Consider the following 23,320-nt stretch of genomic DNA (forward strand, 5'->3'; position numbering starts at 1 on the left):
TTTTTTCCTTGAAAAAATATATACAGGAGAGGGATGCAACTTGAGCTTGTTTGAAAGCAAATCTCTTCATCTCATCTATATTTTCACAACTGTGACTATTTTGTTGATGACCACACACTCCCTTTTACAAGGGAGAAACCCTTACACAGCTTGGAGGTGTGTGTTCAAAAGTCAAATCTAAGTATATTTTTGAAAGGTTGTGCCCTAATTTATTTTTTTAAATCTTGTAAAATTAGAAATGAAGGGGCCGGGGAGATGACTCAGTGGAATAAGTGCTTCCCTGGCAAGCACAAGGGCCTGAGTTCAATCCTTGGTTCTGAAATAAAAAAAAAAAAAAAAAAAAAGATGAAAGCACTCAGAGAATGTTTATACCTAAAATAAAGAACTCATCCAAAAGAACATTCATTTTTGGAAAGAATTTGCTAATTTGTTTAGTTAATTCTCATTTCTATTATTATAATACTCAAATGTGAACAGAACACATTTGGTTTAAAAAAAATGAAATCGTATTTTTATTAGTACATGCCTTAGTACATAATGATTACATTCACCATGGAGAGTGGGTACATAACTGTAACATTAAAACAGACTTATGAATCTTTCATTTGCAGAATATTTGAGGAACCAAAGGATTACATTGAAGGTCTTCTCTGGTGGGTGTGAATTGGGTAGGATTCAGATGATGGTAAAGGAATGCATATCTGTAAATATACAAGGAAGGAGTTTTCAGTGGTAGGCAGATTAACCTAAACATGTAAATAAATAAGTCAGCTTGAGTGTGTCTTTCTCTTTGAGAGCATGTGTTTACCCAAACAATGTGTGATTCCTAAATTTAAGGGTTTGAATCAACATCTTTTTTTTTCTCAATCTTCCTTGAAAATAAGAGTCCTATCTTTTTTTTACACATAATTTTTTTGATAAACAAATAGCAATGAGACAGTTGCAAATCAAATCAGTAGGACAGTTTCAATAATTAACACACTGCATACATTCTTCCTAGTGGTTAATTGCTGTACAAGAATCATTCTATTCATTAAGAGAATGTAACTATATATCTATCAAACCCACTTTGAATAAACAGATACAATCATCTGTATACCCTTTTTTTTGTCAAGTTTCGTTATTTGAATATTATAGGTGTATAAACTCAGCAAAATATTATAAAAGAGTCCAGTATCCCATAATAGTATTGGGTCTTCCGCTTGACTGGCAATGTCAGAAATTGTTGACCTGAGTCCCCCACAGGTCAACATAACAGCATGGCTTTACTTCTTATATTTCGTTTTTATACTTTTCTGCTGGATGGTTAAGACCAAGGTAAAGCAGGACCTATGTAACAAGAGTTGTAGCTTTTGGGTCTGTTAAGGTCAGTGAAATCCCCTCAGAATTTATCCTGAGATCCTGCACCTCAGATTGTAGAACCTTTGTCAGTGTCAGCCATGTGGATGAGTCATGGCCATTGCTTGGCCAATGTGCTCTCTGTGAAAGCCTGAGAGAATGTTTCTTTCCATGTGACTCTCCTTAGGCACACTCTACATCATTGATCACTTTCCTTTTTGGCCCCATAATCTCCTTGATCAGAAAATTTGGGACACTGCTGAGTTACATGATGTTACAGTACAAGTTCTCATATGTCCTGAGTCTTAATTGACCTTGGAAGGCTAGGGCCAAAATGTTGGCTTTCCTTGCAGCCCTCTTTTTTCTCTAATTTTGGTCTGCAAACTTAGGTTGTTAACCATCCAGAAGATAAGCTTATTGTTATTACCATACAACTTAGGCTGTTAAGCTTGACCTCACTATCTGTCTGCATATCAAACATCTTAGGCATAATATGGAAGAGGTACTTTTCATCAAGTATTGATATGTTGAACTTTAAGTCCCTACAGAATATGATAAAAACATTTAAAAATTAAAATATATTTTAAAAATAGGCATAAAGAATTATATACTTCTTATGTTTACACATAAGTCCAAAAATCTCACCATATACAACCTTGAAGCAGGACAGTCCCACATTATTCCTTTTCCTGTCTCTTGCTTTAAGAGTCCTATCTTTTAAGAGATAATAATGTGCATACTTACCATGGTTTTGTGATTATCTTTTTTTTTTTTTTTTTTTTTTTTTTTTTTTTTTTTTGCACAACCGGTGATTGAACTCAGGCCCTTGTGCTTGCCAGGGAAGTGCTTATTCTACTGAGCCATCTCCTTGGCCCTGTGATTATCTTTTAATGGTATGTTTGAAAACCAAATCTATCCTCACTCTGTACTAAACATTTAATAATTTAGCTTTAACCACCTAATGAAATAATTCAGATATTTTTTCTGCTTCATATCTACTTTGAATCACTTTTAATTGGTCAAAGTAAAAAATTTAAGCTTTAACTGCTACCATAATCCAAGAAACTACGTGGAAGACACAATGTACAATGTAACAACCACTGTTGGATATCTATCATCTTGTTTTTTTTTTTAAATTGTGCATCATTTCTAATGTCATATCTAGTATTTTCTATTCTCTTTATAATAAAAAAGAATCACCTTCACTTGAAAGCACCCTCCATTCACTTCTTTTCACTGATAGCTTGCCTTACCACCTTGCAGTTCAGATTTTCTTTAACCACTCTGCTTCTCCTTTTTCCTACCACAGTACTCACTTTCTAAAATGTTACATAGTTTACTTATTAAATTATTGCTTATTGCTTATTTCCCTGTTGAACATGTGTATATGACAAATATTGTGATTTGAATGAGGTAGATGATGGCTAAAACAAATCCTATGTTTCTTACAAAACAAGACTAAAAGAGAAACAGACAGACCTAAAGCTCTATGAAAGTGTCCATTGGAAGTGGTGCCTCCTTCCTACACTGCCAAGTAGGTATTTGCCACAAAGTGAAACGCTGAGCAATGGGAAGTACATGAAGAACCCTCTTGAAAACGATAGAGCAATGGCCAGAGAGAGAGCTTAGTGGACTAAGCGCCTGCTTAAGCAAGTTCACGAAACAGAATCCTGTGACCTGGTACACTGAGCCAGCCACTGAGGCTGGGCTTGGTGGCACATGCCTGTAATCCCAGCACTTGGGAGGATGAAGACAGGAGATTGATTGAGTCTTTCAGGGAGAAGATACTCTATCTAATAATTTTAAATGAAATTGCATTAGTTTTTTCCATCATGCTATGTGAGCATTTAGCAAGTCAAAGCATAAGATTTTTTTTTTTTTTCTTCAGAACCGGGGATTGAACTCAGGCCCTTGTGCTTGCCAGGGAAGCACTTATTCCACTGAGCCATCTCCCTGGCCCCCAAGATTTTTTTCTGTAGTAATTTATATACAAAGTGATAATAATGGGGCCCAGGAGATAGCTCAGTAGAATAAAGCGCTTGCCTGCCAAGTGCAAGGGCCTGAGTTCAATCCCCAGTTCTACAAAAACAAAGTGACAATAATTACTAAGAATTATTTTTGATAGCGGGGTTATTGTAAATTTCCTTTGCCTTTCTTTTTCAATTTTTTCTTTATATTTATTTATTTATTGGATATAAGGTCTTACTACACAGTTCAGACTAGTAGCGATCTTCCTGCCTCAGCCTCCCCAGGGCAGGGATTACAGGTGTGTGCCACCAGGCCTGGTTGCACACCTGGCGCTGGCCAGCATGATATGCAGTACTGGGGGTTGAATCCTGGTCCTTGAGCTTGCCAGCTGCTCAGCTATCTCCCTGGCCCTTTTTTGCATTTCTGACATTTACTGTGAAGCTATAAGTTTATATAGTATCAGCCTCAGAGTTGATAATGTAAAGATAACACATTAATTAAAATGACCTATGGCTGGGGAGACAGCTCAGCAGCATAAGTGTCTGCTTGATGAGGGTAGGATCCTGTGTTCAATCCCTGGTACATCAAAAACAAAACAAAACAAAACAACCCCCCAAAAAATCCCTAAAATTAAAAATGGCCTATGATGATTCCCATGAGAAGTTAAAAATAAAAATCCACACTTAAAACAGACACTATGTATATATACATACATATATATATATTAAATAATCAAGTAATTAATGTAATGTATTTCTTTTTAGTTTACAAATACTACTATGTACAAAAATCCTAGGGAATAAATAGGTTTGAATTCCATTTGTGTCCAACAGATTTCTGTTTGTGTCTGGCTGTATTTACATATGCATAGAGAGAACTGGGTCAATGTCATTTCCTCTCGCTTGGGTCTGCATATTGCATGCTTTAGAGAAGATGATGCACTGGTCAAACTAAATGTAGCTGATATACTTGCAGCAGCCCAAGGAGATGTGGAAAAACATTTGCATAATGACAGCCTACGTACGTACGGGCTCTTACCCCTGTGCTGTACAGCCACAGAGTTAAATTCACTTATGTTCATATGACACGACATTGCTAGCTACCATTGTTTTCTGTATCATACAGTTTCCTCCAGACCACAAGGTGTCACAAAAAGTCAGATCTAACATTTTAAAAGTTAAAAGATGGAACTAAAAATACCCTTAGAAAAATGAGCCGATTTCTTTAATATATACTGAATAAAGTAGGTGAATGGGAGAAATTTATAGAAAGAGAAGCAAGCTCATATGTATCATGAGAAAGCAGAATTTTAAATAGTCTGAAAAGTTTTACTTAAGAACTTGACTTCAAATGCAACCTACTCCATCCTAGAGTAAAAAAAGTGATGTTTCAAATGTGAAAAGTAGATCGCTCCTGACGTATTTGGGCCAGGTGTGAAATTATAGTATTTACACCTTCAAGGACTCTCGCCAATTGTTAAAAAGCCACCCTACCTTCTGGTGCTATCAGGAGCCCTTCTGTATTTAATTTGTCTGGTGCAGCTTATGTAAGCAGTTTACACTTTCCTTTTCTAAAATGTAATGAGAATTTATTCAGTTTACCTTCCTCCTAATATACTTACAAGAAAAAGAGAGAGGATGTGGCTGCAACCTGGAGAGAAGGAACCATCCATGTGACAAGTAAGCAAGTTCCAAACATCGTGGCTGCAATGGAAGCTTGAAATTTGTCATTATAGCTCAACAGGGAAGAGAAGATTTAGTAGGCAGGAAATTTCCCCAGTTCCCTAATTAAAATAAAAACAATTCAAAGGGGAAATATGATAGCATTGTTATGTAAAAGAAGAAAATTGTTCAGCCTGGAATTAAAAAATAAGAACTAGAACCTCATATTTATATTTTTATGCAAGTGAATATATTACAGGGGCACCAACATGCTCAACACTGTCATTTTAGGAGGAAAATATTATTTATGTGAATTATGTGTAGTAACTTTGTCAAAGGCAAGTGAAGGCTAATTTTGTGTTTGTGACATATCGGAAACTTTAAGTATGTTTGTAAGAGGTCAACCACTCCTCTGTACTCCCAAAGGGCTTCTGCATGTAGGTATCTCCTTCAAAATTCCACTATTTTCTCCCATGTGCTAAACAGTGAGAAATTGCTAAGATTCTGGCTGCTTTTTTGCATGTACGAGTTAAGGAAAGTGTTATCTCCGATAGACCCCGATAGACCGGTGAGCTATCACTCAGTGACCTCGGACAGAACACTCCTGTGGAAAGATGTAATGTGCTGGGTGTGGCCGGCAATTGCAATTTAGGTAGAGAGCAGAGTCATAGCTCACATCACCTACTACGTAATTTCTAGAGTTTCCAATCCGTTCTAGATGTTTGTCCAGAAACAAACCACTGTGCAGACAGTGGATCACTGTGTGCTATCTGCAGAGACAATTATGCATTCTATTCTCCCTCAGTTTCTTCTTTTCTGAGCATTAAACACATGGGCTCATCTATAATTGCCTTTTTAGAGAGGCGATAAACTCAGCAGAAAGGTATGTGTATTCAGAATGATTAAACTATCCCCTTCAGGTACAGATTTTTCCTTTTTGTACCTTTTCAGTTCCTGAGTCATAATAGCTAAAAGAATCCAAGGAAATTTTGGCTAAATGGAATCTAAACCTAGGAAAGTTATTTCTTTAGGCTACTGAGGAGAAACAGTGGTAGAGTGACACTCAGGGCAGTGCCAGGGACCACATGGCACATGTGCCGCAGCGGACTGCTTGTATCCTTGAAAGCCTTAAAAGCTTTGCTGGCATGGCTACAGGAGTTTCTCCTCTTCTTAATAAGTCCCTGTTCCATGACAATCAGCAATTCTGTGAGGTAGACTAAAGTGTCAGAGCATTATCAAAACAATTCTAAAAAGTTTTTTTTCCCATAATTTTATTGATAAACAAATAGCAACGAGACAGTTTCAAACCAAATTGGTAGGACAGTTTCAATAATTAACACATTGCATACATTCTTCCTAGTGGTTAATTTAATTCTAAAAAGTTTAAGAATATTTATCAAGCTGGGCATAGTGGCATAGGCCCATAATCCCAGGACTCTGGGAAGCTGAGGCAAGAGGATCACAAATTCATTCCCTAAATTAGTAATTTAGCAATACCTTGTCTCAAAAAATAAAAAAAGTTTGGTAGTATAGTTCCATATGAAGGCCCTGGGGTCTATCCCTAGTAACACACACACACACACACACAAACACACACACACACCCCAAATGAATTTTGAGCTCCAGTAATGAGTTCATACATAGCAATTGGTCAGTACACTTCCTGGCTGTTAGAAATGGTTTTTAAAATAGGGGCATTTATTCTTAGTAACACCCACTGGTCCATCTCATTACAAACCTAAACTCAGCGGAATGATCCACTGAGACCTACAGTGCCTGAGGGGAGGAAGGTTATTTATTGAGAAACATGTTCAAAAAGGACAGGTTCTATACTGGAAAGAAGGGAAAATATTAATATTTAAGGGACTCTACCATGACTCAATCCCTGAAAGGGATTTCACACACCTGTTTAATAGAGAACTGCAAAGGAAAAAGTTCTCCAGAGTGTCTTCTGAGGTCATGTCTGTGCGGCAACACTGTGGTGGCCGAATGGCAGATCTGGTTGTCCCAAGCCTGACCCCAGATCTTGGGCAGAGTGCGCATGCGTACAATCAGGATGATAAGCACGCTCATCACATACGCTGTGCGCTAACTATGAGTCTGAACTTAAACACCTAGAATAGCGCCTACAGCAGAATCCCTGTTCAACAAAGGTAAAGTCATTCTTCAGTAATAATTTAAGCAGTAGACACCTCTGTTCCTTTGTGTGTTGTATCTTATTTACTCTTCTCTTTCTATTTAGTCCACACGCTCATCAATGTTCACACATATTCACCCACACATTTGTAAATAGGTCATTGAGTTATGACTACAATTCTTTTTCCTAAGAGTCCTAGTTTTACACAGCTTGTCATGGATAATGTGTGACCCAGAGTTAGTATTTTGATTCCTTGTCCAATGCTTTTTTCACTGTAATAAGTTGCTGTAGGAATAACTTGACTGATTGACAATTTGGATGATATAACAACTAGTTCAGATAAGAATGGTCTAATTCTTTAGCTAAATAAGAAGCTTGACATATCTTAAAGAGATTTGGGTTTAGGATTCTTAGGTGTAGAAATAGATCCCTCCTGAGAGATGAAAAAGTGGAGTAAGAGAAATGTTCTGGTGGCTTTATAAAGTACTCGTGCACTATTTCATATTAAATAAGTTGGCAAACTATTGAAGCCTACAGATTTTAGAATATGAGAAAAGACTTAAAATTTGATGTTTCTTTTAATAATTTTCTAATGCACTGTTGCAATAATCTTTTCATCCTATGCTTAATATATATTTGCTTCAAATGTTTTTATTTGTAATTCTCAGCCTAATGAAATAATTCTGTAATAATATTGAACTACTATTATCAAAGCAGCACATTACAAAATTTAAAGTATTCATTTACTCAACTAAATGCATATTTTTATTAAGCTATCACTGCATATAAAGTATTTTATAGATATTTTGTGTGCTTGGAGACAAAGATATACGTTTTTCCTGTCTCCACAAAGCTTTCAGTTTTCTTAGGAACACAGAAAACAAAGAGTAGACAAATAAATGGTATGATTTTGTGTTGAAATAAATGTCACAATGGAAACAAAGTAGAATAAAGGAATTAAGAGTGCTGGCTAGAACTAGGGAAGAGGGCAATGAGAGGGTGAATCAGGACAGCCTCAAGGAGGAGCTAATGTAACAGGGACCTGCGTAAGGGGAATAAGGAGTTGGTAAGGGACATTTTAAGCAGTGGAAATGAGTGTAAGTCATTTGTGCCAGAGATAATGCTGAAGACCAAAAGAGCTGAGGTTGTTTGAGCAGAAGAAAAATGAAGAATGGCAGGGGCAAGAGCTCTAGAAGCTTCTGATGTCCACGATGATCAGAATTATAGGTTTTGTCTTAGTGTATGTCTCAGTTACTCTTCTCTCATTGCTGGGACAAATACCCAACACTCACAGTTAGGGAAGGAAAGGTTTATTTAGCTCATAGTGGAGGTTTCAGTTCAGGCTCAGCTGGCTCCAAGACAGTGACACATGCAGAGAGCAACATTTCATAGTGGTGGTAAAGAGCAGAGAGAAAAGGGAGTGACAGCAGCTCAGACAGCTAGCTAGTCTCTCTTCCCTCCTTACATTTTAATGCAAGTAACCTGCCACTGGGCAGGTATAGCTTTCACTCCCACAATAATCAAACTCAAACTCCAGGAGATGCCCCATGACTGCCTGAGGCTTTAGAGGGACAACCAGAACAACAGGTGTTCTGCCCCTGGACCTCTAAAGACTCATGCACATCCTTTTATGCAAAGACATTTTAGTCTAAGTGTTGCCAAACTCCTAACAGTTTCAGTATTGCTGAGAAGTTCAAGTCCCAAGTCTCCTAAGGCAAAGTCTTTAGCTATGAGCCCCTATACAAACAAAAAGTTAAACTCATCCAACATTCAATGACATAAGACAAACATTATCATTCCAAAGGTACACACAACAGGGGAATACAAAACATTGGGACCAGCACCAGTCCAAATTTCAGCAGGGCAAACATTAAGTCCTGCAGTTCCATGTGGAATATCCGAAGCAATCTCTGGCAAATTGTGAGCTCCATGTGGCTCCATCCTTATAGCACTCTTGGTAGTAGCTCCCATTGTTTCACTCTTAGACCAGATTTGCTCCCTCCTTGCAGTTTCCTTTAGATGTTCCACATTCCTGGCTTTTCCAAACTTCTGGAGTTTCCACTGAATAGGCTTCTCATTCACAGCTTTAAACACTGCCCTCACAGGGGCACACTGCCTGGCCTCCCAGACCTTCTGAAATCTAGGGGGAAGCCATAGCCAGATTTTCCTCCCTCTTGGCTGTAGGAGTCGAGTGCCTGGATTGCTGAGCATTCTGACCCTGATTCTGAGGAATAAGCTCTCTATACTGGTGCCATTCTGGAACCCGATTTGGCCATGAGTCTCTGTGGCTTTCTCTTCAAGGCAAAGTCCCTCACCCTGGCAATTCTGAGGCTGCAAACAGTGGAGACCTGCTACCTCTTGTGATACCCTCAGGCCATTCTTTCCATTCTCTTATTCCTTCTTGGCAATGGAGATCCTCTCATCTCTACATTCTTTACAGCTTTATTGGAGCTTCTTTTTTCCTAAATGCATAACATTTTAAATCATTCTGTTGGACTCCTTGCTCTTGATTCTCAACATAAATCGGATAATAAGCCCCCAACAACAGCCATGCTACTGTCTCAATATTTGACTGCTTTGAAATTTCCTTTGAATCATTAATCAGTTTTTCATACTTATATCAGTCTCAGGCAAAGTCTCTGGACACAGCAAAATGTACACAAACTTTCTGCCATGCCATAACACAAATTATCTGGAGTCGAACAACCAATATAGTCTTTTTTAGCAGAAACCTCCCTGGTTTTTATAAGCAGGATTTCTATCAGCCTTCTGGTCTGAGCTTTGACCAGAATCTTCTATATATAATAGCCAAAGCTGTTCTAATGCCTCTTGTAGGGGACAAATTCTAGAATAAATTCCTGAACCTTTCCTATCTCTTCCCATAAGCCAAAAGCTTGTAATCCACATGGTCAGGTTTAGCCACAGAAATGACCCCACTTCTCTGGTACCAAATTCTGTTTCAGTTACTATTCTCTTCTTGTTGGGACATATACCCAACACTCACTATTATGGAAGGAAAGGTTTATTTTTCTCACAGTTGGTGGAGGTTTCAGTTCATGCTCAACTTGCTTGAAGGCAAAACAGCACATGGCAGAGAGCAACATTTCATGACAGTGGTAAAGAGTAGAGAGCAAAGGGAGTGGCAACTGCTCAGGCTGCTAGCTAGCTTCTCTCCCTTGCTTACATTTTAATGCAAATTACCTGCCACAGGGTATCCACACCCACAATAATCAACTGTGAACTCCAGGAACTATCCCATGACTGCATGAGGTTTTGGGGGACACTTAGACAAAAACTGTAACAGTATAGGACAGGACAGAGACTGGTTTTTCAAACAGATGATCCTTGCTGTGTGGCAAATAGATTGTAAAGGGGCAAGTATAAAAGAGAGAGGAGCTGTGAGGTGATTGGTAAAACTCTGAGAGACAATGGAGTGTCGTTAGGTTCTCTAGAGACATAGAACCAGTAGGATACCACACACAGTGGGGAGATCAGATAAAGTGCAGTGTACCGGTATGGGGCTAAGGAGCAAGGCTCTGGTAGGTCTGCATGTGTACAAAAATCAGTCTTGTCATTATGGCAGTGGGCCATTGGCATGGGAACCCAAAGACAGCAAGGTGTTACTTCTTTTTCTCCCTGTTTAACCTCCACTTCCTCTTTTCTTTTTTACACCTGTGTGCCAAACCTCCTCCAGTCAGTGCTCATTGTTGTCCTGACTGCAGGCGCAAACTCTGCCTCAGCCTGACCTAGTAAATACCCCTTCCTTTGTCTCTGCCTCCAGAGGGTTCTTGCTTCTCTTCTGCATCCCTCCTGTGCCTAGTAATAATGGTGTCTTTTATAGCTCTTGCCTCTCATTTGCCTCAGAATAAAAACAGTCTCAGATAGGGGTGAGAGTGCAAGGTGCCTCGAAATGTCCTGGCCTGTCTTCTTCTTTGTGTAGAGGTGAATAATTCCTGAGTCCCCAGTATCATCTCTCCTTCCTCGTTTGACTCTCTCTCACATACAAAATTGATAATCATTTTCTCATTAATTATGTGATTAATAAACAAAAGTATGCTATTTTCATTCTATGATAAGTATCACTAGTAGCAATAGTAAACAATTTAAATATAAAATGACTGAAACTATAAGTTTAGAATTTTCCTACTGAGGAAACAGAGAAAATAAATAGCTCAGAAAACAATTAAATGAAGTATAATTTGGAAGATTTACACATAGAAGGAGAAAAATGTTAATTTAATATTTAATTTGGAAAAAATGAACAACAATAAAATCTAAGTTGGATATTTCAGTTAGAAAGAAAATGAAAGAAAATGATGTGAGCAATTTCAACATTAATGAAAATATAAATTAAATTCTATTAATAGAAAATTATATTGTTTTAGTATAGCTTTTACTGAGAAACAAATTTATTAATATTGGTATTTGTCATTAAAATATGGTGAAAATTGGTTTGTGTATCCAGAAAGTGGAGCCACAATATGTCACTTCACGTGACATATAAGGCATGTGATATATGTTTTAATCTTTTCCAAATTTCCTTTATACTGGGAATATAAGAAGAGCTTAAGAAACAACATGAAAACAGAATACCAACTGGTTTCTGCTCCTGGCTATTATAGACTCAGAGATAAACAAATGAACACTCATAAAAGTTTAAAAATGTGAAGTGTTATGAAGAAAACAAGTATAATCCAGTTCTATGGAAATGTTGTAATTTAGATAGAAATATTATAGGTAGTCAGACAGGGTAGGCCCTCGAGGAGACAATATGGAAGACAAGGTGACTTTGCAGCTTTGGAAGAGATGGACAGTCCTGTTTTGGGCCAGATCTCAAGACAAAAGAGGAAACAAATGCAACCACATACTTCCCTGGGGATGGGCTTCAGGAATTGATCTAAATAGGTATCAATCACCTTGACAGAGCCAGAAAGTGTCACTAACACAACCCGTAGGAAGAAGAGACTCTGTTCCTTGTTCATGTACACGTTCTACAAAACTGGCTTGCTCATTTGTTCCCGGATTTAATCAATTTTACCTGAGCAATGGTGCTTGTAATTTCATCAGTTGACCATAGTTCTATCCCACCTCATGCCCCCCTGAGTGATTTCTCATGGTTTCTACCTCAGCCCCACCTCACCACACTGTTTTGCTCTATAAAAATCCCTAGAAACTGCTGGCTCCTGGGTGACCCACTCAGGTCCCCCTTCTGACTTTCTCTCAGACAGAAGCTTTCTTTCCCCCAATAATTACATTCTGCTCTTAAACTCCCCATGTGTTCCTAAAATTATTCTTTGGTTTTACAGAACAGGAAATTGCCCAGGTAACTTTCAGGTTGGAAGTTTTATTCCCCTTAATAGAGTAACAGAGTAGTTGTGCCAGGTTATTAAAAAGTCTAAGAAAAATATATTAAGGAATATCATCATAGATGGAGGAAGGCGAGAGGGTTTAGAATGAGTAAAAGATTATTGAGCTGGTTAGGCTGTATCCCAGCAATTGCTCACAAAACTTGAAGAACAGCACTAAAGTTTATCTTTCTTTATAGCTGAATAGTACTCCATTGTATAGAAATACCACATCTTTTTATCCATTCCTCCAGGACAAGAAAAACAAAAATAAGGTTTATTGAAAGCAAGTGTTAATGTTAAATTATTTGTCCAATCTGGCATACATACATCTGTTAATCTGAGCAACAGATTAGATGATAAAAATATGTAATATAACAACCACATTTAATTTGCTAATTTTGTTTTGAAAATCTGTACCAGATGTGTTGTTGTATGCTACTGTTTCTGTCTTTGTTTTTGATATTTGTTTTTGTTTTTACTCTTTAAAATGAAATAAAATCAAATTTAAAAAGCATAGCACTAAAAGTTGTTAGACATAAATAACAGGGATTTAGATTTTATTGTGTACACAGAAAGGAATGATTAAAAGAGTTGTTCTGTAGAGAGATGAGCAGCAGTATAGACAAAATTAAAGGAGAGAAGGCAAGAAGAGGTGGAAGTCATTTAGACAACAATGACTAAGTAAGATAAGAAAGTCTTAGATTGAAGGAGGGGTAGAGCAAATAAAAGGTAAGATATGTTTCAGAGACATTGTGAAGTTCAAAACAAAAAGGACTGGGAAAAAGGAGAAAGCATGCTTCAAAAAAGAGAATTTGAGGTTGTGAAGTAACCTGGGTCTGAATTTGCTTGGGTTGTTTAAGCCACTTGCAGAAACAATTTAAAGAGCTGGGTTTAGGAGGACGTTTATGAATTTGCTAATTTATTTTGACATATTCATCTTGATTCTTTGCTAAGAAACATAAGTGTAAAAATCCAGTAGAGAAAATCAATCCAGAGAACTCAAGGAAAGTGGAGAATAGACTAAGGAAGATAGAAAACAAAAATTCTAGAAGTCTTTGACATCTTTAGCGACTGTCCAACTGGGTGGTGGTGCTGGTGGGGAGACTGCTTAAAAGTGTGTTCATATGGAAGTAAATAAAAACATTTAGTATGGAAAATAGAAATTAGTGGAGGAGCCTAAGGGCCCTCAGGTGAGGAAGTGATGTTTTCATGGAGGACAAGGTGGAGAAAGTTCCAAGGCCGCCAGTGGGAAGGGCGGTGTAAGAGGCTTAGAAGAGGACTGGTCAAGTGCTCCACGTGGCACCGTTCTGTGTCACTACAGCACTGTTTATCAGATAGAACATCACTGCACAACTCAAATAGGAGAAGGCATGGTTGATGGGGCTTTGGTTATCAGGCTATCCATTCAGTGGGAAGGAATACACTCTGACAAGTTATTCTGTTAGAGTCAAATTGAGAGTCCGCAGCAGGGAACATAGAACTTGCCAAAGTGATGCTTATGGAGTAGGCCTGGTACCTTTTTGTATTTTTCATTGAGCTTTGCTAAGCAATATATTCAAATCTGGAGACCAAATTCAGAGGATGGCAGGAGAGGATGAACTCATGCCATTAATCTTCTTTCTTAGTCTCCTGTCCTCCTGTCCATGATGCCTTACCTTCTTTTGTAGAAAAATGCTAAATAGCCAATCAGTATTATTTGAAGGTAAAGTGTCTGTGGAGAAAAATTTTTATATTTACTCAATAAAGACATTAACCCAAATCACAACTAATTGTTGTCAATAAATACAATTTTGCAATTTGAGAATTCATTGTTGAAGATGGAAGAATGAAGATTGCCTAGGTGTGGTGCTTCACACCTGTAATTCCAACACTCTAGGAGTCAGAAGCAGGAGGATCACAAGTTTAACAAGATCTGTCTTGCATAGTGACACTGGATTTAGTGACTTAGGAAGACCCTTTCTCAAAACAAAAGTAAAAGTGCCTGTGGGTATAGTATGAAGGCCCTGGGTTCATTGCCCTGTACCCTGTGTGCCTGTGTACACACATTCACACACACACAAAACACACAAAAGAATGAAGTATCACTATATCTTTAATAATTTGGATGTAGTATTTATTTGAAATAAAATTTATAACTGAAGTAAAATCACCTTTAATAAAGATTTTCTTTTTCTTCCAAATTAATTAAAAGATATGACAATCTGTGGTTAAAATAGCTTGAATCAAGGGAAGATAATTATTCTTTGCTGTATCTGGAAGAATATAAATAATTGTGAGGTTTTGTGAGCACTTACATCTTCATAAATGAGAACTACTTCACAATGTAGAAATTTGAATGCTCTTGGGACCAGGTACACTTTCTTGGGATAACCTAAAGGTTTCGTGAATTAATATGACAAAATTTTAATAAGTTAATGCCTCAGTTACTCTTCTTTCATTGCTGGGACAAATACTCAACACCCAAAATGAAGGAAGGAAAGGTTTATTTAGCTCACAATTACTGGAAGTTTCAGTCATATTCAGCTGACTCCAAGGTAGAGGGGCACATAGCAGAGAGCAGCAGTTCATGGTGGCAGAAGAGCAACAATGGCAACAGAGAGGGTCTGCCTCTCTGTTTCTCTTATATTGCATTCAAACTCTCTGCCCCAGTTTGGGCATAGCACTCACACCCATAATCTCAGTAGTACTAAAGCCTATAATCCCAGTGGATCACTCATACTCTGAGTGGATCATAAAGTAATCTCAAACTCTAGAAATCCCTGCCCCATGACTGCATGAGGCTTTGGGGGGACAACTAGACACAAACCATAACAGTTAATAAAATAATTTTAAAGTTTAAAAAGGTAAAAAGCCTTAACTTTTTAAGAATATAAAGGATAATTTCCTTTGAGAACCTTCCCTAGGGTAAGCCAAACCAACATTATTTTAAACCAAGAAAGATTAATAGGTAAGAAGAGCTCTTTGAGGTTGCAAATCCATATCTCATTTCTAATTAGTTGTCTAAATAGATAACCACAGAAGTGGGATTTATTCCAAAACACAGAGTGATTTTATTAAAAATTAAAATTGATTTGCTATATTTTCTCCTTACTAATAAAATGACTAAATCTTTAAAGATGTTATTACTATAAATATATTAAACTTACAGAACTAGCCTATTGGGAGAGTATTATGTTTTCAGTCTGATTGGTTCTAAATGTTTTCCTCTCCATGAAGGCATAAGATTCAGTGGCAGTTTGTTGAATGCTTTATTTGACCTTTCATTGTAGATTGAAGGATCATCCATAACAATGTTTTTGTATTTTATGACTGTTCGAAGAAAAACCTAATTCTTTATATTTCTCTTGTGAACCAAGATTTAGTCTGCTCTGCTACATTTTACAATTTGAGAATTCATTGCTGAAGATGTAAGAATGAGGATTTCCTAGATGTGGTGCTTCCAACCTAGAACTCCAGCACTCTAGGAGGCAGAAGCAGGAGGATCCCAAGTTTAACAAGATCTGTCTTGCTTAGTGACACTGGACCTAGTGACTTAGGAAGACCCTGTCTCAAAACAAAACTAAAAATGGCTGTTGGTATAGAATGAAGAGAAAGAGAATCTTTGCAAAGCATTTACTTCAATCTATATTTTATAATGAAGACCTGAGTTTAATTCCTGGTACCACCACCAACAAAAAAAAAAGTAAATAAATAAATAATAAACTTTAAAAAAAGGCTGGGGAGATAGCTTAAGTGGAATAAGTGCTTGTGTGGCAAGTGCAAGGTCCTGAGTTCAATCCCTGATACTACCAAATAAATGAATGAATGAATGAATGAATGAATGAATGAATGAACGAATGAATAAATAAGCTTTTATCTTTTATAATGTCCTGTATATTCTAATTGATATTTTTAACTGCAGTTAATCCTTCAAAAGTAGTAACATATGAATCTGAAACATTTCTGTTTGCTGAAATTTTACTCGCTTAAGTTTTAAAACACATCCACTACTTTTACTAGTGAGGAAATTGCTAAAGTGCGCACATTTCAGAACAGTTTCACTTGCCCTTGGAGGAGGTGGTTTCTTCCACAAAACTGTACAAAATTAAAATATTTTTGCTTTTTTCCCTTTTGAAGAATGAAATAATATTGCTATAAATATGAAGTTAGTATTTTATGATGAAAAATATATATGGCTTTATGTGTGCAACCTCTTTAATCCATACTTTTTCCATAATACAGCTAAACCATATTGAAAATTTAGTCGATAAGCAGCATCAGCAATAGCTTTTTAACATTTTTTTCAGAGAATACAAAATTACAATGTAAAAGAAAAAATCAGAAATGATACAGAACTTCACCAAACAAAGTAATATGAATTTGACAGTGTTTGTTGTGTTGCATATTGTTGTCTTTGGAAAAAAACTAAAAAGACAAAAAGTTACAAGTAGGGAGAAATATGAAAAAAATGAATAAAGAAGATGAGAACCTTTGTCAGTGTCAGCCTTGTGGATGAGTCACGGCCATTGCTTGGCCAATGTGCTCTCTGTGAAAGCCTGAGAGAGTGTTTTCTCTCCATGTGACTCTCCTTAGGCACACTCAACATCATCGATCACTTTTCTCTTTGGCCCCATAATCTCCTTGATCAGAAAATTTGGGACACTAACGAGTTATGTGACGTTACAGTACAAGTTCTCATATGTCCTGAGTCTTAAGTGAAAGAAGATGAGAAAACAAACAAAAACTTAAGCATTGACTTCTCCTTTCCATAGACCCACAAAAATCCATAATCCACAGTTCAGTTATCCAAGTCATTGCGTTTACATACATAGATATATCTCTTTCTCCCATTCTCTATCCTGTCCTTTTCATGTCAGTAATTCCTTCCTTTTGAAGAAGTCTATTCCCTTTTCACAGTATCTGCTGTGCCCTTCAGATTTTATTCACTCTTTCAGGTTCTCACACTAAGGAGATAATATGATGTTTGCACATGCGGGTCTGATTTATTTCCCTTAAAAGTATGTTCTCTAATTGCATCCACTTACAGATACAAGCCTCAAATTTATCCTTTTTGTAGCTGAATAATACTCCTTTGTGTAAAAACATCACATCTTCTTCATCCAGTCCTCACTTGAAGGGCATTTGGATTGCTTCCAAGATTTAGCTATGACAAATTGAGGTGCTATAAACATGGGCACACATATATCACTGTGGTATGATGATTTCAGCTTTTTTGGAACAATACCCAGGAGGAGAATAGCTGACTTGAATGGTACCTCCAATCCTAGCTTTTGGAGGAATGTCCATGCTGATTTTCGTAGTGGTTGTACTGGTCTTCACTTGCACCAACAGTGGAGAAGTTTCCTTTTCCCCCACAGCCTCTCCACCAGTTGTTACTGGTTCACTTCTTGATGATAGCCACTCTTTCTCAGGTGAGGTGGAATCTCAGTGAGCAATAGTCTTAATTTAGCCTCCTCTAGTATGTGGTCAGGTAGTTTACCGTGTGCTTTACACTCTTCAGCTTATTGGGTCCTCATCTCTTTTTTACAGATCAGAAAGCAGACTGGGATTTATACAACTTTCTTAGTGTCAAGTAAAGGCAAATAATAACCTGAATTGGCTCTTCTTCACTGTAATTTCTCAGTTCATAGATGTGATTATGTTATGTCTTCTTTTGATTTATTTATCATTCTTACCTGATTTTGAAGCATTCTTAAAAAAGGAAATTATAATACTATAATTCATTATATATAAAAATTCTGTTGAAATTTAACAAAACTTTATACAATTTACTGTTACTTTGACACATGAAACAAATTAAGAAAGTATGGTGGTACTGTTTACATATTGTAACCTACAAAGTAGACATTATGAAAGAAATCATTTATATCTAATTAACAATTAATAATCAAAAATAGAACAGGAATATTGTTTAGGGAATATTTCTGAAATAATTTAATTTACTGTTTTATAAATGAAAATATGAAAATTAAGAACTGTAGAACCTGATTCTTTCCATTTAATCATGTTAGGCCATGCATTAATAAGTGTTTATTGAGCATCCCCAGGTGCATAATCTAGTATTAGGATTTTGAGAACATAATTTTATACTTAGAGAGTTAAAATATAGCTAAGTGAACATAAAGTAAGCAGAATTACAGTGATAAACAGTGATTCTAAAAAGATTTTGAAGATAAGGGGTCAGTAGGGTTATGTGGCAGCAGGCTCCAGAGCAGTGGTGGCAAACATGAAGACACCTGTGCGGGACACAGCCCTCTCTGCAATGACATCACAAGTTGTAGGAGTTGTTCTTTTTTTTTTTTTTTTTCCTAAATGAAAACCTCAGTAGTCAGGTTTAGCTGCAGTGATGGCCCTTTGTGATAAATAAATGGGTTTTGGGTGCTACTTGTGTTAGCCATCACTGACCCAGAAGGATGTGTTTCAAGGAAATGTAAACGGAGGGATGTTTCAGGCAAACTGATTCTAAGGCACAAATATCATTTTGCTGCTGGGCACTTACTTGGCAGTTAAGTGCTACTTGGTCTTGCTCATCTCATTAAACAAACTTTCTCTAGAATGTATCTTAGTAATTTGTTTCTTGTTTTAATAATTTAGTTGCATATGAATTCTAGCCAGGAGGAGATTCTCCATGAGATTCCTCATTCTTGGTCATTTCAGAAAACACTGATGCTGGCATTGTATAGATGCTCAGTAAGTAATTAATAACCAATAAATTGATTGATCTATAAGAAATCAGAAAGAAATTGGTTGATAACTATCCTTGGTTTTCTTCCCACAATATTTTTCATTGATCATATATAATTTTTATTTCAAACTGTACATAACCTGTGTAAGATTATTGAAAGTCCAGATAATGAGAAACATAGCAGTGGCATTTTTCTTATGTTAAACTTGGGTTTCTCCGTGATAAAGGCAACAAGCACTCAGCAAAGACATTAGAACCCTTGTTCTTTCCCCACATTCTATACTGTAGGGTAAGTTAAACAAACCTGTTGTTTCAAATTAGTCTACTTTTAGCCAACAAGTACCTATAGAATAGTTACTATAGAATAGTACCTCATTTTACATGCCACCACAAATATGCACTTAAAAAATTTAAAACTCTGACTTCAAGAAACTAGTTGTGTGCAGGGCCAGTAATTATAATACTAGAAGAAACTAGTTGTGTGTTTGGAGGTAGATAGTTTTAGTCAAGCCCAGTAATGCTAACTTTAGAAATGTACATGAAAAAGTGTAGATGAATAAAGAATAGCATCTGATAGAGCTGCAGGGAATAGTGAGGTCCCCTTACTTCAAAAAGATAAAAATTGAGCTGAATCTCTAGACACACACACACACACACACACACACACACACACACACACACCCCAAATAACATGAATGAATTATGTGAACAAAGGGCAACTTGACTTCTGAGGAGGTTAATAATAAATTTGGTGTTGACTAGATATTCAGGGGAAGGGGACAGGTTAAGGTTGAAGAGGAGGAATGAAATGAATAACAATAAATGTTATCAAGAAATGAAAAAGAATACAAATGGAAATTGTTCACTAGATTTCGTAGGTTTTACCAAGCAATCAACAGTTCATCAAGAGAAATTTGAAAGGCTGCAGTACATTTTAAAATGTTCATAATTTTTAGCCATTATTTGAAATGGAAATGAAAACAATTCAGACATTCCATTTTAATTCAGTCAAAAGAACTACAATCAAGGACACAAAAAGCAAAGACTGGAGAGGATGTGGGGGGAAGAAGGAACAACTGTGTATCCCTGGTGGGAATGTAAATGAGTACAACCACTGTGGGTAGGTCCATATTCTGAATGACTATAATTCTAGCTGTGTGAGGTGATGCACAATGGTAATTACAACAATTGGGAAGCTGAAGCAGGATAATCCCTGTGAGTTCTAGGCCAGCTTGAACTACATAGCAAGACCCAGTCTCAAAAAAACAAACAAACAAAGTGAATCTAATTCCTCAAATCTCAAAATCTTAATTTTAATCTCTGTCATGTTATGACCTAGGACTATTCCCATGTACAAAAAGAAAAGAAGGAATATGCATTAGTCAGAGTTCTCTCCAAAAATAGAAAACTAAAGCAAGAATCTTTTTAAATTTTTTGTTTATTTATTCGGTACAGGGTCTCACTATACACCTCAGACTTGTAGCGATCCTCCTGTTTCAACCTCTCCAGCTCCTGGATTACAGGCTTGTGACAACATGTCCAGTTTCTGTAGCCCGCTTGGTGTGCTTGGAGTTCTAGGATCAGCAAGGCATGCAGTACTGGGGACTGAACTCAGGTCCTTGCTCTTGCCAGGCAGGTATTTAGATCATCAAGCTATCTCTGCAGCCCCAAGAATCTTTATAGTGAGGAAATTCAGAGACATTTGTGTTATTAAAAAAATGCTATAGAAGCTGTAGGGAAAAAGGACCCCTTTATATTGTTGTTGGGAGTGTAAACTAGGACAATTACTATGGAAATCCCTCAAAATAATGAAACTAGAAATTTCATTTAACCCAGATATTTCTCTTCTGTATATCTTTTCCAATGAGTTAAAGACAACGTAGTACAGTGGGACATGCATACCCATGTTCATAGAAGCACAATTCATAATTGAATCATAGAAGTGCTTCATGTGTTCATTAATGAATGAGTGGATAAAGAAGCTATGGCATGTTACTCTGCCATAAAAATGAATAAACCTGAGTCATTGGTAGGAAAATGAACGCACTTTGAGATCATAATGCTAACTGAAATAAACCAGTCATAGAAGCTGAAATATTGCATGGTTTCTCTTATATGAGTAGCCTAAAATATAGATAAAGTGCAAAATGGAGGCTATATAATAAGAAATGGCAGATAGATCCTTTTTGAACGGGATGAAGACCAACAAGTGGAAGAAGAGGCAGGTGGGGCTGGGAAGGAGATTTAAATACTTGAGATGCATTATGTCCACGTACCAACTTCCCATAAGAAATAGCCATTATGTATGATGAACATGAACTGATTAAAATATTAAGTTGTTTTTGAAACTTGGAGGCATTAAACAATGTATTACAATAAAGAAAATAATTAGGGTGGTAAGAATTGAAATGAAAAGCTAAATTATCTCTATGTGCAAATTATATGCTGCACATCTTTACATACAAACTGCTGCATATTAAGGTAACTCAGTAAAATAGCAGAGTGTTAAATTATATGCACAATTCAGTGGCCTTTTGGTATACAGACAGCACTCAGAAGACAATGAAAGTGAAGACTCCATATATTATAGGAAAAAATACAAGGTCTAGGAATATTCTTAATAATAAATATGTAAAATCTGTATGGGAAAATTAAAAAGTACTACTAAACTCACAAAAATACACTTGAGTGCAAATCACATCTTCAGATTTTTCATGGCATGCCTTCCCAATTAATACATCATTTCAACATGGTCCCAATAAAATATCAGTAATTTATTTCTGAACTTAAAATGAGCTGATACAAGAGTTCACATGAAAGGGAAGAAATATTGAGGGCATCCCACAAAAGAGCAATGGGAATTAGCCCCACCAAAAACCAAAGCATAATATAAAATGTAGATAATTAAAGCAACCTGGTAATGGGGTAATACAGAACAGACCAAAGAAACAGAAAGCGAAGTGCCGAACTGACCCAAGTACAAGGAACATCGTCACACAGGTGGCTTTCCTAACACGTGAGAAAAGCAGTATTATGTGGCAGGCTGCTCCTGTGCCACCATCCCTGCTTTCCTCCTTTTGCCCTGCTGAGAGGCTGTGGGCCTCTCAGTACGGTCACGTCCCCTCCCCGAGAAGCATCACCTACATGGCAAAGGTGTTAGCTTCTGTCTTTACATTTACAGAACCCAGCCTTCTGCTGTCTGCAGTCTTCAGTCTTTACTTGTATACCTCCACTATAAGAACTTGCTCCAGGATGTAGAGGTTCATTGCTGGGCAATGAAAAGGCAAGGAGAATCATGCTTTGGACGATGAAGACTTGGCTCGATACATAGCCTTCTCACCTGGTGACTCCTTTTTGCTCCTGAGCTCCCACGACAAAGCTTAGAAGAAATAGCCCTCCATCTTCCGACATAAGGCAGTGCCCTCACAGAACAAGACATGGACAAGGGTGAGACGTCTTGTTTCCCCATCCTCCCTGTCTAACAATCTATGGAATGGGCCCTTTTCTTACTCCCTTCCTCCTAGTGCACAGACCAGGTGTACGGTAACACAGGTAACACAGGGGGGCGCCAGCGTGTCTCCAAGGGGAAGCACGGTTGCCAAGCCTTGTGGTATTCTACAGGGAAGTCTCCTCAAACATGAGGCCATGCTCCTGGGACGATAAAATATTGTCAGTGAGTCTCCCTACCAGCACAGCTAAAAAAGTCAGTCTCGTTCTTTTGTCAGTTGGGTGAGTCTGATTTTGTCTGTTAGAGCTGTGTTCCCTTTAGCTATTCTCCATCTTAAGTTAAAATAACTTCTGTTTTTGCTTCCTTAGAGCTTTGCCTGTGCATTTGTGTTGTTGCTTCAGCTTTTATTTCTACAGCACTGAAAGAAGCTCCTGTGTTGTGCTCTGTCACCTCCTCCTCGAGGCTGCACTTTGAAAAATGCAGTCCCTTCCTGCCAGTTCTGGTTGTGGAATGTTGGCCTTTGCGCACCAGAAATTCCCTGTAGTCCCTAAATTCTAGCAGCACGTTTAAGACAATTTTATTGCTAAATCTCAGTAAACACGTGGAAAGAATATAATCAGTGATTTACCTAAGTAAGCAGAAGGTGATCTAAATTACACAGATATTCATAAAAATAATACTATTCAAGTATTAAATGGAAATTTGAACAAATGTATAATTATGAAAGTATTCTAA

The sequence above is a fragment of the Octodon degus genome, unplaced genomic scaffold (genome assembly GCF_000260255.1).
Source record: "Octodon degus isolate 3935 unplaced genomic scaffold, OctDeg1.0 scaffold00051, whole genome shotgun sequence".
NCBI lineage: Eukaryota > Metazoa > Chordata > Mammalia > Rodentia > Octodontidae > Octodon > Octodon degus.